Raw genomic sequence first — 13487 nt, forward strand, 5'->3', positions numbered from 1 at the left:
AGCTGAGATGATGCCATTATTAGCATTGGTTGTGACAATAATAAGGCTCTGCAGATGCTGAAGAATGGGCTTCAACATGCAAACAGTTCAATGAGACATTTTATTTCCCAGGTATTGAGAATATCTTTCAATCCATCGGTGGCCCTACAATTTAATGCAGATGTGGTTTCAGCACATGGTTTCCACACTATGCCTCTTGTTTCACTGTGATTGCTGCTGTAATCAGCTGTTGTCTTTGCGCTGCAGAAGCTGTTTGATGCCTGTGAGAAAGATATACAGCAGAGAGCAACTAACACGTTCACAGTTCTTGACATTCCACCTTTGAATGATGCCACGACCAACACTGAACAGGTATTCTGTGTTTCTGTGTAACTGGACCTAGGCAGTGGGATAAAAGGGCCATCTGCCATTCATTTAGAACTTAGCTTCTGCTGAGGACACTGCTCCAAATGTATTGGCAATGATAGTGGGAATAACTTATGAGCTGAGAGGGGTGGGGGTGTGGAAAGATAAGCTCCAGCAACCCTTCTATGTCCCATGATACATAGACATATACTGCGTGACTGAATTGTTCAGCTGGGCGAGGCACATATGAGCGCAGAAAGCATTTTCCAGCCCTGTGTTGCTTTTATGGTACCTTCCTCCAAAGCTTGAAATGAGTGACTTCTCCATTGCTGACTGACACAATCTGAGAAACAAAAATTGCCAGTGCTTGGGGGCCGCACTGCTGGCCACACCACATGCTAACAGCTCACTTTGTGCTGTGCTTGGTTTGTAGAGGGGGGTGCAAGACATAAGGAATATCTTCAAGTACTCTTGCAGCCAAAAGCACCCAGAGTTTTACGGTCAAATTGTCATGGTGAGTAAAGATACGGCCCATGAACAGGGGCAGTGGTTCAATTTTCTGGCATGTCTGTGCAGCTTTGTATTTAAAAAGCAGGAGGTCTCCCTTTTGCTTGGGGTTGTTTCCCACTTGTGAGGGTCTTCCAGCTGCATACTCCCAAAATATTCTCACAGGCATGCATAGAAGCACACATAACCTTGTAAGGGAGATACAAAGCTGTGCCAGTAACAGTGGGGAACAGCAGGATAGTGCCCTCACCCACGAGGGCACAGTCCTACCAGACCCAAGCAAGGTGCAAAAAGCAGGGCTGGTGGTAGTGATCCAGGTCAGCCACAGACCAGTGATCACCAGGCAAACCCACAGTAATCAGACGCATCAAGACTGAGCTGGGAAATTGGTTTGTGAGTGAGGGCCAGCAAGGCTAGGCACAGGCATCCCAACATCACCGCTCAGGCAAGCACCCAGCCGCCGCTGAGCTTGGACCAGCTCTCAGACCGAGTGATGAAAGGTATGTGGGTGGAGGTAAGGCTTCTCATAGCTCCTTCTCACACCACCCTTTCTGCCAGCTTGGCTGTTTTCACAACAGTCAAATCCAAGGGTATATGGCCATGTTATGTCAGAGCTGACCTTAAACACAAGTGGCCAAACCCCTGGAAAGGCAGGGGAAAGCTTGCAGAGACTGTTGATGCACATAGAGCCCTGACACTTGCTATCCAAATGGACTATAGTGTTTTTTCTCTGGGAAATATATCCATATCATATATATCACATATATATATGAAGCTTCCAAAGAGCAGCTTCCTCCTTTTGCAGCTTGCTGGGCCTTTCCGAAAGCTCAGCCTTATCAAGCTCTTTGCAGATCTGTCTGAGGAAATACACGTTTGCTGGATGCTGAAACATTCCATAAGCCAGTACTTGGTAAATAAAAGAACCTTTAAATTGATTCTGGGACTTGCCTATTCCACTCAAATGGTACCACCAGCTTTGAAAAATCAAGTGTTTCAGTGCTTAGTTCATGTGGAGCAGCTGCACAGAGCAAGAGCAGAGAGGCAATGTAACATTATATCAACATAACATTACAAAGCTTTGAAAACTGTTCTCACTTCATTTTCAGCAAGCTGGTGTTGACTCAAAAAATTCCATTCAAAGACAGTTCATACTGCAGTGCTGCAGAATTTATTGTCTGCTGCTTCTTCAGGACCCACCGGTTAAAGCTGTGTGGAACCTACGGGAAAGCTTGACACAATGCCTAGAGCACGTGGACAAGAAAGACTGGGAGCACTGGAGGAAATCAGCACTTCTGGGGCCCATAATGAAATGTGGGGAAGAAGTCATTGTGAAAGGTGTAGTCTGGGATGAAAAGTAGTTTGACTTCAGAGCCAAGCTACTCATTCATATGGCCACAAGAAGATGAAAGAGGTGCTGTGCAATATGCTGCTTTTCTTTCTCCCATGAACTGCCATCTTTTCAGTGCTAGTAAGTTAGATGCTTCTGGCTTGGGACATCTAGAATAAATTATTATTTACAAACATGTATTAAAAATTGAGGGTATTTGCCTCAGTAACATGTATATTTTATGTAACATCTGTGTTTCTAGCCTAGGATCTCACCCTGTGAAGGTGCTTGTCTCCTCACCAACAACATGTAGTAGGACTAATGCTTTGTGGGACCCCTAACAGCAGTGATACCTCTGCCCTCCCCTGTGCCTGTGCACAAACTGCAGGGTCGTGCTTTCTGCTAATGAATAAGCAGCAAGCATGAAGGTGGCCCATTGGGAAACAGGCATCCTTCTAGGGTAATAATGTACTTACCTGAGAAAAAAAATCAAGAAGCTAAAAGACAAGGCTCACAAAGGTTGCAACAGGCTCTCAGAAGACAGGTGTGCAATAGGTCCATGTACACAGACACTAAGGTCCACCCTTAGAAGGCAAAAGGCCACTTATCTCCACACAAATGCCGCCTTCCTGTTAGTACTCAGCTGCTTTCCCATTTCTGCACAATTTACTGCTCCACAGCTCTTGATCAAAGTGGTCTAAAAGTTGTATTTCACAGGTTAAGTGGGATGCAATGAGGCAAATGCATGTTTATGTGCTTGTGTGACAAAATACTCAGTGAAAATCTTGAGATTTGCCAAATAAAAAAGACTGGAAATCCAGCTGTGTGCCTGCTGAGTCCTTTCCTCCAGTTCTGCTTTCTAACCCAGCAGTTGCCTTGGCTGCACAAACTCCTTGGCACTTTCTCAAGGGTCCCCAGAAAAAAAGGCAAATTTCTGCGCAGCTCTCTGCAAGCACGTTGCTCTGCTTCTCTCAGGAATCCACTATTCTGTGAGCATGTTGCAGATCACTGACAACATAAGCTGGGATCCAGGCATGTGTAAGAAAATTGGCTTTCAGAAAACCAGAGTATTCTGAGAAACTGGCCGTAAAAGAACTTTACTGGAAATATTTATTATGGAATAGAGGAGATGAGTTAAAATTACATACACACCACATTTCCTACAATTTTCACAAAGAGAAAAAAACCACAATAGCTAGTTTTTCATACATTTTAAGGTGTTGCAGACTACGGTGGGCAGTGCATTAACACTTCATCTTGTCCAGTCTTTAAAAGGTAAATGACAGGACAGTTGTCCAGAACCAGCAAGTAGGAGCTTCAGCATGACCCTGAGCCAAATGCCATGTGATTATATAGGGGTAATAGTAAATATATGGCAAGTTGCCATACTCTGTTTGTTACCCATTCAGAAATGTTGTTAGCCTCATTTTTCAGACCCTATGTCAGCCTGTTCTATGGATCAGTTTTATCTCTGAAGCTCATCACTTCTGCAGCTTCTCATGTATGGTCCTTTACTTTGATTTTTCTTTCCCTAACATCTTTTTTGCTGGCGCTAGGCTGAAATACTCAAGTTACAAAGCTTTATATTTCAATGGCTGATTTAAAAGCCTTCAGAAGGCTTGTACTGCTGCATCCTTTCTAGCAGGCTTCACTGTTGTGACCCGAAAGGAGGACCTCCCTCCCTTTGGGACCAACAACCAAGTTCATGATAACATTGGACTGAATTAAGGTGAAACGACACCAACCAACCAGTTTTGAATTATTAATACAAAATACAAGGCTTGTGGTTACATATGATAGCTCAATGGTGATTACTTTACCTGGATAAGCAAGCCCCGTGCCACATGTTTTTACTTAGATCTGGTCACTATTCAATAAAAAGAAAGGTGGGGAGGGGAGAAAAGACATATCACCATCCATGGATCCAGCAGTGTCCTACTGGTCCTCCTCACCCTGGGTGTCTTGGTGGTGGGGGTCCCAGCCGAGTTTTCATCGATTCGAGCTTTATGCTCTTGAGAGGACGCCTACTCCTTTACATACAAAGCGAGGGTGAGTGTGGTCTATCTGTGCAAGGTTACCAGGGGTCCTCACCGGTGGTCTTGAGGGGTTTAGACAGCCACTGCTGTGCACATGAGCAGTTGCCTTATGTTACCACAGAAGTTACCTCCAGGAAGAACTAGCTAGATCTCGCCTTCACAAGACCTAAAGCCTTTACATCCTATACCACCTTGTGGTTAACAAGTTGGGCAACAGGCACTCACTTTGCAGCAGCAGCTCGTTTCAGTTCCTCTTCAATTTGAGCAGAACAGCTTTGCACCAATTCCACTTGAATTTGTGCTCTAAGCAATTTTTAAGGCAGTTATCAATATATCAGTTCCTTATACACACACACGCTTCCTAGTCTCTCTTCACGGCAGTGTTGTCTAAACTCCCAAATTACCGAACTCTGATTTAGTGTTTAACTATATGCTAACACTAAGGTCAGGTCACACACAAAGTTTAGGTCAAGGTGACCCACCCTCTCCAGTTGTCAAAACTGATGAATGAAAGCACTTCTAATCGAGGGAGTCAACCTTGAGAAACAAAGAACAGATAATGATAAGAGCACCGTTATCTAAATTAGGCAGAAAGAAGCCTCTAAGCCAAGAAAGTTCTGGCCAAGAGGAGACAAGCTGATAAGGTGTTGCAACCTACAGAAAATTAGTTGGAAGTAGGGCAAAGGTAATTGTGGTAGCGGGAGGTTGAGACCTCCAACTCAAATAGCCCCCCAAAGGAGGGCAAACCCCCACTTTGGGAGCAGGTGTAGTTGGTAGAAAACTTCAGCGGTACTGTCTGAGGATGCCAGTAGTTTGCATTGGAAGCCAGAAACTTGTAACCAATCCTGTGCGTGAATGAAATTAATATGTAATGTGCTATGAATATGCAAGTACTCTACTGCATATAATGTGTACCCTCGAACAGCCTGGTGTGCATTTAGCAGGAAAAATCCCCCATGCACCCACCACTGCAATAAATCAATGGCAAATTATAAACTGTCATTTGCTTTGGAGAGTTTTCCTGGTTACGATTTTCATTAGCAGCAGGAGCAGGCTTTTTGCCCTGTCTGCACAGCACCTCGCAGAATCCAGCAGACTTGGGCTCTGAGGTACTGCTGAAACATCTTTACCCTGTTACATATGTTCAGCTGATCTCAAAGGAGCAACAATTTCTCTCTCCCTGCAAAAGGTCTCATTTGGCGTAGAGTGTGCTAGCCCCAAAACAGTGAATGGGGCTGCCTCCTTCCTGCACAGCTATGGGATTTTTAACTGCTCACAACAGACCAGGTACTTCAGCCATCAGCAACAAAGGTCTGCTGATTGCCACGAAGAGTCTCTGTGCATGAAATTTCCCTGTTGCCAGACTCTCACATCTCCTGGTGCAAAGGACAACATCTAGCCTGTGATTCAACACCTCTTTTCCCAGTTCTTGATGTTAGAGGGTGAGATTTCACCAGGGCTGAACATCCATGTGCACTGGTGTAGTGAGTTGTGCCACATATTTGGTGTGGGTTGCATTCCTTAAACCACTCCTACCAGCAAAGCAAGATGCTGGATTTGAGTATCAAATGTCCCAGCTAAATCTAAGTACTTTGGAACAATCAACAATACACCATTGTTCTGGAAAGGTCACTGGGGGCAGGGATAATGATTGTGGCTGCTGCTGCTACTGCTGCTGCACTGTACTGAGATACCCTGAAGTCTCCAGACAAGAATGTCCCTGAAGAACAGGATGAGTCACACAGGTACATCCTGCCTTCCTCCATGTTGTACAGGATGCAGTCATGAAATAACCCAGAGTTGTCTTCCCTTCCTTCTCTGGCTCCATACTACCATTAAGAGACTTGGAGAAATGCTGCTGCTACTGCTACTGCTGAAATGTAGCTCTCCTATAACTTGCGCTCCTATAACTTCTTCCACTGTGTATACCTCCTGGGGACAACTGGATCTTCCAAGGCTAAGAAGTGTATTGTATTCCTCACCACCTCCTCCCCCTCCTATCCTCCCTTTTCTTCAGTCAACACAACCATGCAAGAGCTTCCTCTTCACTTGGTTTCATTCATTATCTAAACCAAGCTAAGATAGTTCTGACCTAGACTCTTCAAATGTCGGTGGAGACCCTGAGACCCTTTCCCTACTCATAGATTCTTCATCCAGATGAAGGAGGGGCAAGTCTACCCACATCTCTACCTTACATCTCAGAGATGGATGGCAAACAACTGCTCATCCCTGCCAGAGACAACATCTCCTGCAAGACAAGAGCTCTGTACAAATGAATTCACATAGCCAAGTGGGTTAGATCCTCCACTTGATACCTGGAAAGGATTCCTCTGTGTTACACTATTGTCCTACCAGTGATGCAGGATTATCCCTGGAGCTGAGGCACAACGGCTTTTCTTCAGCTCTGTACAATGCAACTAGTTGCCACCTCAGCCATTCAGACTTTTGTGGGAGACCTGTCTGTCTGCTCCCACCAATGACCTAGCCCAGGTGTTCTCTTCCTTTCTGCCCTCCCCACTGTCCAGAGAGGGAGAAAGAGCCTCTCTGCTACCAGTGGAATTTAAAAATATCACTCATATCCTGGTAGCAGCATTGACTGAAACATCAGCAGCACACTCAGCGCTCCACTTTTGTCACCCAACACTACAACCTGTCTAAGAAAACAGTTTTCTAGTATCCTCATTGAAGTGAGAGAGGTAAAGGTTAGATGGTACTGCTAAGACATATTACTGAAACATAAACGATGCAGCAGGCTGTGGCCTCCCCCAGCTTTTGGGGTGCTCCTGAGAGTTGTCTCTTCAGGCCACTGTACAGACCCAGTTATTAGATTTGCATGCTAATAAATTGCAAGGCCAGCTTGGACGCGTAATGGGAAGTATCCCCTGCGTTTGGTATCTCCCACCTTTCCTGCACAGGTCTGTCACTATTCTGACTCTCCGAATCTCTGATCCTGCGCTTTACCTCCCATGCTCTGCAGCAGCAACATCCTATAACTTCACTGATCCTCAGTGCTTCTGGTGAACTCATCTTACACTGAATTAGCTAAGTAATTTGGAAGACATGGAGACAACATCTGGGGTCTCAAACTTGTTCATAGCTGGCATCTATTGCTCCATAACCTAAAAAGCCCCAATTTCTGGAGGATAGGATACCTTCTGTCAGAGGATAAGTATGCCACCAGTTATAATCCACAGTATCTGCTTAGCTCCTAGCTGTGTTTTGACCTTTTCTCTCTCTGTGATGTACTTTCATTTATTCCACACATGAAGGAAGCTTTGGTGAGAGAACAGGTGGGTCAGTAGCCAGAGAATTTATCTCTTGTCCCTCAGCCTTTTACTTTCTAACAGCTGCAAAGGATGAGTGTTCAAATACATAGAGAGAGAAAGTGCAAATAGATGCCTTGGCTCAGAGTAAGTCTCCTGCCCATTGCAAGAAAGCATTGGGACCAGCACGCGGGAGGTTCAGCTCTTGGAAGGAGCAAGCCAGCCTTGTGATTACCCAGCAGATCCCATTGACATCATTAGAAGAACCTGGTTAGTGCTGTTAGTAGTGCCCTTAGGGTCTCAAGGGGTGTGTGTGGGTGCAGTTGTGTGTGTAGGTGGGTGGGTGAGGGGAGTGGGTGGGTGGTGGTTTGAAGATAATAAAACCTACAGGTCCTGCAAGACAGATGCCTTCTCTTGGTTATCCCAGAGCAAATACTACATAGACAGAGCAGAAGCTTCAGCCCAACCCCTGTGCCTTCCCCTCAGAGAGAGAAAGCCTGGCTCCACACACTGTCACCACCACGGCTAGCCAGCACCTCTGAATTTTCCCAGATCTTACAACACATAATTAATACTTGGAATATAGCACTAATGTCTCTTTAGAAGGTTTTTCACTTTTGAAAGTGATGACTGGACTCTAATTAAATGCATGGAGATACATTTCACATGCTTGTTTTCCAGAAGGGTACCTAGGAAGGCAAATAGCTATTTCACCAATTTTTATTTTTTTTTATAAATTCATTTTCCCTCACAACAGACTCCTGTGAGAATTAAGATCACTCAAACACCAACATGGATAATTGTGAAGGAACAATTGGGCAAGGGACCTGAGGAACAATGCTGAGATCTTTCATAGCTGAAGGCGAGATGTTTCAAGCAGTTTAGTTTTCTGTAAGGGCTTGCCTTGGGATACTGAAACCAAATTCTCACAACACAGGATAACAGACTGGGAGACTGTTCACCCATGAGCAAGAGAAGTGAAAGGATTGACATTTCTTTTCTTCTCCCCTTTGCCTTCCCCACCCAAATGCACATAAACCAAAGGATCAAAATGATAAACTGGGTGAACAATGCACAGGTCATCAGCTTTCATTATCTACTCTTTTAAAGGACTAAAAGAGCAACAACATTAACAGCATAACACTGATGAAAGTATGCTATTTTTTATTAGGGTTAGCTGTGCTTCAGAGCAAATGTCTGTGGTGTGAATTATTTGACAGATTTAACTGGCATTTGATAACTCACATTTATCTAGCTAGAACTGAAAAGTGCAGAAAATATGCTAAATACCTATGTAAAACACTGTGCAATTCAAATTCCACATGCATGAAAACAATACACCACAAGCTTTTATTCCTGAGTGACTCCTTGATTTAGGGTGCCCCCAACACACAGTGGCAAAGCAGAGGCAACAGTGGTTTAGGAACACAAGAGGACTAAAAATCATCTTTTCAGACAGGTTTGGATTACATTCTTGACCGTATACTCTGAGGACATCTATGTGAGGCAAGGACCAATTTTCCTAAACATTTCTAATATCCTAAACAACTTACGGCTTAACTCCTGTTGTTTGCTTTCACTTCAGTTGTGAATCAAGGTTGTGCTTTCAAGCCTGGAGTATAAGCCAATGTCGGTCATGGAGTCTAATATTAATTAAAAAAACACTTTCAGCAGCCAAATATCAAACAAAAGAAGAAAGAGGCCTCTGGATGGCAAGAGAACTCATTGTACTTATCTAGGGGCAGGCAGCATGTGTGGTTAGTGTACCTGGGCATGTCCCTGTTGAAGGAACATTGAAGGAGATCCTTCCTGCTTGGTGAGCAGCTGCTGCAGGCATTGCTGGCAGGTACTGGTAGCTGGAAACTACTAAGAGGGCACAAACACCAGTAAGTGGAAGAGCCATACAATTATGGCCAAGGAGCTACCATAAGGTGGAAAAGGTCCCATCTGTGACTAGATTGTAGAATAATTATTCATTTTTAAAAAATGAACCGCTACAGTTTAAATGACACACAAGCAATAACCAACAGGTTATTAAGAACAAATACAGTCTTTTCCCAGCTTCTGAAAAATGAAATGGGTGGTAGGTATCTGTGTTACGGCAGGTATCTCCGTGCAGAAATTGCTCTTCTTGGAAAATAAGTACAAACAACATTCAGGATACATACAGCCTTTTACATCTGTCTTAACAGAGGAACATCTTACCTCCTCAGACAGTTCTTCAATTTGCCAAGCTCATTTGGGAACCTGTTTCCTAACATTCCTGCAGCCTACCCACAAAGGATCCAAAATCTGAGCTAAAAGGTAAATTGTGTTCAGCTCAAGAAGAGCAAAGTCTGAACATTACTGAAGAAATCAAAAGGGTTATTGTTGCAGAAATGCTGGGTGAAATTGAAAGTAAAAGAACAGCACTAAAAAGCAAAACTTTCCTTTGAATAGGCATGTCAAATTATGTCACCACATAATTTTGAAAAATATAAGCTTAATCAGTAAGAAAGCTCAGAATTTTAAAATACTTAGTGAGAAGCTTACAGTGGCAGCGCAGGTGTTTGATGCCAGGACAAACGCGTTATCACAAGTGGCTGTCAGATGCGTGGGAGGCTCTGGAGAAGGCAAGTGGGTGCCTCCCAGGGCTGGGCATGAGGAGGGACACGCAGGCTGGGCATGACAAGGAACACCCCAGCAGCCAACAGCCAGGCTCTGAGAACCGGCCTTTCCCACTGCAACACCCACATCTAACCCAGACAAAGAGCAACCACAACACAGCAGGTCCTGTTCAGTTCTGGGTGACGTCCAACACAAATAATTGACGTGCTCTGGTGAAGAAATTACAAGAAGAGAATATGGCCAGTCCTGCAACATTTGTTAATAGTTTAAACTTTTACCATAAGAAGGATATCCCATTACATCGCAAATATTTGTTTTAGTCCAAGCTAAATCCCAAATATTGTCCTTTTTATGTTCTTATTTTTTGAATGAAATTTGTTCCTGCTAGGAAACGTGTAACAGAGTAACAAAATTCTCAGTTTATAGACATAAACAAGAACTAAAACTCAAACAGAATTCACATTAACCAACATTCCTGGTATAAACTTCAAAAATGTTAATGTTTCTATGTATTCAATCTAAAAAAAAAGGAGTATATAGAATAAGTCAGGAGATTGTTACTGTAATTATTAGGATTCTACTTCAGTGTACAAAACCTGACATAGAAAAACTACCCCTACAGCAGTTCATTCCCCCTTGAGTTTAATTATAAAATTGTTCAATCATTTTCATACAAAATGTTTCTGTGTCAAGGTAATGATTACGGTGATTGTATTAATGCAGTCAAGGGGAGTGTACTACCTACATACTAAATTTTTAATATTTTTATTATAATTAATAGAGAAGAATTAAGGCTTCTGACAGCATAGATGGTTAGGAGCTTTCCTAACTGAAGTCTAGAGTTATCAGAGTTAGTTATTAGAGTTATTTGAGTTAGTGAAGCCAACTAGAAAAGTTGTTTGGCTTCTGACACGCCAAGTACATGGGATTCTGTCCTTGGGAAGAGCAAGGAAACACATCTAACAGTGCAGCCAGTCACTGTGATGGATGGGCTTTATCTAGACTGAGTGATGATGTGATCTTGCTCCACAGCAACTTATCTGATGTTTTCTCTGGCCATGTAGTTCCGCTTCACGTGCTCTGTACGGCTCAACAAAGGTAACATTTTAAGTTGGATGCTGTGCTACGTACTACCCCAAGGTTAATATGATGTCCTTCACATAATTTCCTAAATAATATTTTAAAAATTAGATTGCTGTGATATGGGGAATCGGTCTCCTCTGTTATAACTTCTGTGTCCTGGGTCTCAGCCGACTGAGGGAGACAATGCTTAAGGAATCCATTTCTGAAAAAGCAAGGGCAGGACTAAGATTTTCCTAGCACATTTTGGACAAGGAGCCTTTTGTGGGGCCCCGGGTGCTTGGGGAGGTCTCCTTGCTGCTGCTTGCAGCCTTCGTCCTGCTCCCAACCCGGACAAAGGGAGCAGAGGCCCCGGGTCCATCCCTAAGCAAATATTTGACTTCTCATTCAGAGCCTGAGGAGGAACTGAAGAGACCTGTGAAACCTGAGCTGCACCTTAACGTGTCTCACAGGAAGAGTAAAACAATCCTCAACCCAGGCTATCCAGGGAGACCCTGAGGTTTAAACCCTTGCTTCCCACAATGGCTGGGCTCATGTCCCCTAACCAGCACCTCAATGAGACTCTGTTGTGGGAAGGGGGGGTACCTGCAGAGGGAAGGGAGCTTCCCTGAAGGAATGGGCATGCAGGCCTGGACTCCTGGAGAGAAGATGACTTAGGGGATCGCAGGTGAAAGAGAAGGGCGAGTAGGAGCTACAGGTGCACTATCTGCCTGCAGTTGCAAGAACTAGGCTGATGGAAGCAGAACAAACAGGAGGAGGTGGTTCACCATGCTGCAGAGTGGAGGTGCTTGCCAAAGGGTATTGTGGCTGCACAAGTATCACTGAGATCAACAGGCATCTGACAAGGGTCTGGAAGGGACCTCCACGGGGCATCCTCACAGGCTGGAAACAGGATACTGGGTAGATGGCTTTCTAGTCTGGAATCACTTGGGTTGCTCTTATTTTCATACAAATTTGCTCAAAAAAATGTTGCCCATTAGTTTTGCAACAGCAGGCTTTGTCACAGATCATCCGCCCCAGTTCGATCAAGTGTCTCAATAGCTGCAGACAGGCAGCACAAAAAGAGCATAGACTTCTTATTGCATACCCTAATGTGATAGCGATGCAGTCATGTGCCACCCTTGATCCGGATCAAGTACCAGTGGACAACTAAGCAGTGACCTGGCATCACTACTGGTATGGCTGTAGGCCCACAAAGGCTTGAAACGCTCCTGAGAGAAAATCTGTGCTGCGGGATCCTGAGCTCACATGGCCGCCAGCAGCCACCTCAGCAGCACCTGTCCCCTCCGCCTTTGTCCCTAGCCCTCACCACCAGCTCCTGCTCTGCTGAAGTCCCTGTGGATCTCACGTGGCGCGCATGGCGGGCACGGCTGTGGCCACGGGGATGCCTCAGGGCCGCTGCAGCACAGGGCGTTGCGGCGGGGAGGTGGCAGGAGGCGGATGGTGAGGGTGAGGGTGCAGAGGGGAACCGACCGCACAAGTGATTCTCCTGACAGCTGCCGGGGGAGGGACGGAGCTGCGGGCAGAAGCAAAACTGTTTTGGCAATATGTCTCCCCCGCGCTGCAGGCAGGCCCCTGGGGGTACGCTGTGCTGCAGGGGGCGTTTGGGGGGAGGCCCCACAGCAGCGGGCGGGCGGTGGAAGACAGAGCCACAGCCCTGCAGCTACAGACACCGCAGCTGGCGAGTCAGGCCAGGCCAGGAGGGAAAAGACACTGGAAAAGCCCTGCAAAGCAAGCTCCCCTCCGCCCAAGCCTGCTGCGCAAGGCTTTTTGCCTTTCACTGGTTTTGGTGGGGTTTTTTTCCTCCTTAAGTCTGATTCCAGACGGCGTAATTCCTCCCACAAAAGGGTAACAAAGGAATTGCTTCCTGCGCACATTAGGTGTTATGCGGGGTTTGGTGATGTATTTCTAGGCCTCGTGAACAGCCCCAACGCCAGCCCGCACACACTGGACAGAGCAGAACAGGGGCGGAGGGAAGCGACTCCAGCCCGATACATCAAGCCCTGCGCTCCTACCGCGGGTGGAGCGGCCCTCCGCACACCCCGCAGGCGCCCAGCGGGGTGGGGGGGCGCCCGCCCCGCGGTTCTATCCTTGGGACGCGCGGCACTAGAGGTCGGGCAGATCACGGCACCCGGGCATCCCGCGAAGTAAGCGGGGCACCCGGGGGCGACCTGTACCCGCGCAAAAATTCCTCTCACATTGGTAGTGAGGACCCGGGCGTCACCCCGGGTCGTTATTTTCCTTACTCATAAGTTTAAGGCATAAAGAGATCTGCCCCGCCCCCTTAGCAGAACCCTGGGCGTTAGCCCTCAAGGTCAGGGC

At 45.7% G+C, this 13487-nt stretch overlaps 1 non-coding gene across 1 annotated transcript; it reads right to left on the bottom strand.

Annotated features, from left to right (window-relative positions):
* Window positions 1-13279: 13279 nt before the first annotated feature.
* Window positions 13280-13428, bottom strand: LOC114012174 (U12 minor spliceosomal RNA). The gene has a single exon (XR_003554477.2). It is a non-coding gene; the product is annotated as a U12 minor spliceosomal RNA (small nuclear RNA).
* Window positions 13429-13487: the final 59 nt, after the last annotated feature.

This window comes from Falco peregrinus, chromosome 6 (genome assembly GCF_023634155.1).
Source record: "Falco peregrinus isolate bFalPer1 chromosome 6, bFalPer1.pri, whole genome shotgun sequence".
Lineage (NCBI taxonomy): Eukaryota > Metazoa > Chordata > Aves > Falconiformes > Falconidae > Falco > Falco peregrinus.